Below are 6,289 nucleotides of genomic sequence, written 5' to 3'. Positions count from 1 at the left end.
AAATTATGACGCCGACAAAAAGATCAAAGGTTGGGGCTTCCTCGTCTCGTTCCTACGATGCTCACAGATTTTGGAACGAGGAAGCCTTTCGGGTATATGAGAGCACCATGTCTCGATCTATTATTAATAAAAGAGGGCTAGATATGAGTAACCTTGACTGTGATATAATTGAGGAAGTTGTGCGAAGGGGATGGGTAGATATAGCACAGTCCCCGCCGGATGCAGTTATACCCGTAGTCCGAGAATTCTATGCAAATTTGAGAATCAAGCACGAGGAATACGGAGTTCTGGTACGAGGACTACTAGTCTATTTCGATTCGGCAACCATTAATGCAATCTACAATCTGACGGATTTTGAAAATGACGAATATACTGCGTTGATTAATGGCGATGTTGATTACAATGAGATTATCAGGAGCTTATGCATTGAGGGTGCAGAGTGGCGATTGAATCAGGGCTCTCCGGTTACGCTGAAGAAATCTGATTTACGCCGTGACCCACGTAGTTGGGCATCTTTTATTCTCTCACGGATCATGCCCTCCTCCCATCAGACTGAAATTACAAAGGCTAAAGTGGCGTTGATTTACGCCATCATGACTGGGAAAATCGTGGATCTTGGGAAGCTCATTCACAGTTTTATCATGTGTGCTGGTACGGGGCTTATTACTGTCAGCCTGCCTTGTCCACATACTATCACTGCACTATGTCTTCATGTCGGTGTGCAATGGGCCGCAGACGAACAGGTTTTGAAACCCAAGGGCCCAATCACGCCATATGAAGTCAACCGTTCGCGCTTTGGAGACGAAATAGAACGACAAGAGGCTAGGGCAGCTTATAATCAGAGGGCCAGAGAACGCCAGCCGCCACCACCACCATCGATCCCTCGATCCAGTTTGGGAGATCGCGTGTTCCGACTGGAACATGATATGCAGGAGCAACGCAGAGAGCTGGCCGAACATCGACACACTACTGGTGTTTTCATGTCTTTTATGATGGACTTTACATCGGTGATCGCCTAGCGTTTCCCACCTACTGGACCCGGGGATGTCCCTTTTCCACCACATCCAGTATGGCCACCACAGTACCAACCACCCTATCACCGCCACAACCCATGGACGATGATGCTGAAGATACCGGGAACGATGACTCGAGCCCCGAGTTCTGACATTCGGGAGCGAGGTATGTGTTGTCAGGTTCTTTATTGTTATACATTGAGGACAATGCATACTTTAAGTTTGGGGGAGGGTGAATTTTTCCTGCATTTTTAGTTTTATTGATCAGTAGTCTAATTCTGTTTTTTTATTGTTTATTTACTTTTTGCATTCTATATTTGTTAGTAAAAGTCATGGATAAGAAAAATGTGTGGCCGATGATGAAAATTGAATTGTGCTCCTGAAGTTTATATGTGTTCATGATAACTTAGGAGTCACAAATATTTTGCACTGTCGTGTTTATTGATACTATTGTAGCTCAAAGACAAGTTGTATGCCTATGATGCTAAATAGACGACGGATATCTGATTCTTGGTAATTCTTGCATGACATTGATTGACACTTTCACAAACATAGAAATGATCTAGGCAGTTTTCACAATATCTTTGGGCATGTGTTCTTTGTTTACTGTCAATTGTAGCCCTTTGAGCCTCGAAGTTTTTGAGATGCTTAGGAGTTCTTTTGTGCATGCCTTTTATATCAATTTTTTGTTGAACAAATGCATATGATTAGTTGGTATGAGATGATTAATGGATTGACGGTAATCTAGAACTTGTTTGAGCACTTTTCGAGGCGAAATAGGGATAATATGTGACATAGGAATGATTTAGGCGATCTTTGAAACCGTTGAGCCTTCGAGCCTACCAAATGAAAATGAAATATCCCTAGTGTCCCACTTTGAGCCTACAAAAAAAATCAAGTGGTGTGTGTCAATGACATACAATTAGCCCCCACTTGTATCTACTCTATATCCCACATCAACTACCAAACGAAGCTTATACACTTATTTTCCTACCTGATTTTTTGAGTGAAATAAATTCATTGGTGTTGTAGTAATTCAAATGCTACTTGAATAAAAAAAGAAATAGTTAAAGTGTGCTAAAAGGAATTCAAAAAGAAGAAAAACAATGAAAAAAATGAATCAAAAGTGGTGAGAAAGAAAGCATTTGGGAAATGAAGGATATGAATGAAAAGAAAACAATAAGGTGGGTGGTGGTTGAGAAGAAAATGAAAATGAGTGAAGTTGATTAAGTTCAAATATTTCTCTAAAATTTAATTTACATACCTTTATTGTAGCCGTGAGTCGTGGCCTAACGTTACAAGCCTACAATACCTATTAACCTTGTCACATTTATCCAACATACTAGTGGAGAAAATTTGTTCAAGTCAAGCCTATGGATACCTGAAAAACATAGTCATCAAGTATAGACTTTAATCACTTGCTTGCAAGCATCTCATTTTGTGATTTCATCTTTGGTATATTTCTGTTGAATATTTATTGAGCCAATTAAACACCGATAAAGACCTTTGTGATCTATGAATGTGAATTTGTATTTTAATGAAGTGTGAGCTGCAGTGAGCTGATGATTTCTTGAGTTGGTAAGGCGAATGGGTATGACAACTCTATTTGAGCATTCGATTGGGTAAATAAACATTGACATATCACACACGCACGTGACTCTTGGGAAATCATGAATTACATGAAATAAGATAAGTCGGAGGCATATATCACTTTTCGCACATCCATGACTATAGTAGTTTGCGTTATTTTTTTCCCTTCTTTATTAGCTTTTATTTTATTTTGTTTGGGACTAGCAAAAGTTCAAGTTTGGGGGGTTTGATAAGTGCAAGATTTGCACTTAATTTATATTAGAATCCATTTTGAATTATGCTTGTTTCGAACAGAATTATGCGTTTTTGGTTTGCTTTTTGTTGTCATTACAGGAATGGAGAAAATAGCAGACACGAAGTCAAAGTCGAGTCAAGGAAACATAGCGCCACTTCATGCGCAGCCGCGCGAGCACATATATGCACAAGGGCAGAAGCTTGCGCGCGGTAGCGCGACATCTCGCGCTACCGCGCGCGCACAGATACAACTTGAAATCCCGAGAGGCTCGCGCCACCGCGTCACATCACGTGCAGGCGCGCACGCGCCCATACAAGCAAATGACCAGACACTTACGCGCGGCCGCGTGACTTCATGCGCGACCACGCGCACACTTGCACGGGCCAGACGAGCAGCAGCTTGGCGCGCGAGAAAATTCACCATCTTGGGAAGGAAAAGAAGCGAGAAACGGAGCGCATACACAAGACGAAGATTCAGAGTGTGAAGAACAGACACAAATACGAAGAACGACGGATCTGGGCACAGAGACGACACTTCGGACTTGTTATCTTTTCCTTTGTTTCTTTATTTTATTGCGTGGCGATGTCTAGAATCACAAACATGTCTTGTTTTCTCTTGGATTTCGTGATGAACTAAATTTCCATTCTAGAGGTTGACGTAGCTTTGTCTATACGATGATTTGACGTGGATTTTTTATGATTGGATTCCGTTTTATTTAATTGTGTTCTCTACTTTTATTTCATTGCAATTTACTGGCCATAAATCGTATGTTGTGCTTAATTCTACAACTCGGGAGAGGGACTAGGGTTATAGATCACTAGAGGCACATCGTGGAATGTTTATATCGTTCGGAAGGCGTATAACTTTTGCGGGGCTTAGGTAAGAACATTGATTTATCAATTAAACTTAGATTTGTATTATGAATAATTGAATCGAAGTTTGATTGATACATTTATTCGTCACTTGGGAAAGGGGGAATAGAATACGTAAGTGTTCTTGGCCATTAAATAATAGGAATTCCGGAATTTAAATGCAACCAGGAGAATTATTGTAGAAACATAGTGAAATCAGTCCTCTAGATAATTTCTATCACTGATATTTCTCCGGTCGGTAATTCGATTTATTGTTTATTCGCATTTTAATTGTTTTTAACAAACCAATTCTCTTACGAATTTTTTAGATAAAGTCTGGACTATTTTAACTACAAGCATCCATATATTTTTTTATACACACTCCTCGTGAGATCGACACTTGCACTCAAAATTGCATTTTACTATAATTTGACATCGTGCGCTTGTGAGCATTTAAGAAAACACGCAACATGAACCATGACTCGACACCCGTGAGCCATGTTTGAATTTTATTTAGCAAGGAAAACCCTAGTTCGAATATGCTTGATCACCCTTGAGCCATCTCGTGATTCCATTGAGCCACCTCAAGCCAGCCCCTTCCTAACCCTTCTATGGACCCTATTGGACCGTCTTGAACCCATGAACCTGATCCTAGCTCCAACCATGAGCCACAACCCCAGCTGCAAACTCTCGGCCGAAACTCCCATGCGACGTGGACTTTTGTTAGACACGCCTAAGACCTAGCCGATGACCCAGCCCCTGAGCCAACCTCTTGTACACCCTCCTAGGAACCTAGTGTATCACTCTAGCCCAGCCCGAGACCCCTGGCTGAGCCGTGCAATCCCTGCGCGCTGCCGCACCAAGGCGCGCCGCAGTTTCCCTTCTCGGGTGGGAGTCCTAGTGTGCTAGGACTCCTCCCAGCCCTCACGACTCGAACCCTAGCGTGTCTAGGGCTCAAATATAGACTCATACAGACCATGGCCGAGCCCTGGCCCCAAGCCGTGACCCAGCCAAGCGCCCAAGACAAAAACCGATCACCTAATACCCCACGACAGTAATTTGATTCGAGCTTTTGTTTGTTCGAGTTTCAGCATGTTTGTGCAATCCTAGGACCCTTAAAATCATGTAAAAACAACAATTGATCATAACCTAATATCATGGCAGCACCTTAACACGTATAGGACATGATTTTGGATAAAAAAATTCATAAGTTTACACATGTACATGCAATATTGCGAAAATAATAATAAGGACTTCATGCTTTTCATACAAACTTTTTAAATCAATAATACGATGTGATAGACGAGAAAAAGAGATGTATGGAATGCTTTTGCATTTTAAACGCACGATTATACGTTGACGATGAAGAACGATGACGAGTAAGGTCTAAGCTTGTGTTCCCTTTGAAAGCTTCGACTTTTCTCTACAAATATTGTGTGCGTGTGCGTGTGCGTGTCGTGAATTGCTTGGGGAGGGTTTGGGAGAGAATTTGATTTGAAAAGGAGAGTGGGGCGTGTAGTATGTAGGGTTTGGGGGTGAGTTTTGTACTTTAAATACATAATTAATAAAATTAACAAGGCATAGGCCTATTAAGAGGTTTAATTAGGTCCATTAGTCTTTATTTAAATTATAAGAATTATTTTGTTTAAATAAGTTCGTAAATTTATTAGCCGGATTGTCAAAGCGTTCGAATTTTTGTTGAAAAACCAACACCGATAAAATTTACATCTCGACGTATAAAATCACCTCAAAACCCCTTATTTACAAAAATATGAAAAAGCATCAATCATATTTTAAATAATTAAAAAAAATTATTTAATAAAAACATTTTACGTTTTTCAGCTCTCGGTCTCCTTTCCTCGATCGCAACTCCAATAATCCTTAGAGTACAGTTTTATGCATGATGACAATAAAATCCTATTTAACATATAATAATGCATGTCACATAATCAATTAAGCAATTAAATCAATTAATTAGTCATTTTTCATATATTTTCATGCAGTTGAATTACGTCGTCTTAATTTTTTAACCTTACAAAATCCCTTGAAATGTGCTTTTGGATTTCAAGTAGCGAACTTTTCTGAGATTTCTTGTACATCAAAGAGAATTGGAGGTGGATAAAAACAAGGCCAAGTCGATTATGGAGGCAAATCTGCCCAATAGCAATAAGGATTTTCATCGTTTATTGGACAAAAGAATTATTTGAGACGTTTATCTCTAATCTTGTAGGGAAAACGAAAGAGTTGTCACAAATATTATTGCTTAGAGACAATGTTCCCATTGGAAAAAGTCACATCAGAGAGCCTTTGATATGATCAAGAAATATTTGTCCAACCCTCTCATCCTTATGCCACCTAGTATGGAAGTACCTCTCAAGTTATATATTTCCGCCGCTCATGAATCAAATGGATGTTTTCTAGTTCAAAATAATCAAGAAAGATATGAGCATATTATTTATTACTTGAGTAGATTTCTCACTCTAGTAGAAGTGAAGTATTATGTAATTGAAAAATTATGCATAACCTTATATTATGTATGTACTAAGTTAAGACATTATTTGATTCAATCAGAGTAATTGTACCTAAGACTCATTTGAGTA

The sequence above is a fragment of the Primulina eburnea genome, chromosome 7 (genome assembly GCF_022965805.1).
Source record: "Primulina eburnea isolate SZY01 chromosome 7, ASM2296580v1, whole genome shotgun sequence".
In the NCBI taxonomy this organism is placed as follows: domain Eukaryota; kingdom Viridiplantae; phylum Streptophyta; class Magnoliopsida; order Lamiales; family Gesneriaceae; genus Primulina; species Primulina eburnea.
The sequence above is the reverse complement of the archived record's forward strand: the minus strand, read 5'-3'. Positions refer to the sequence as shown.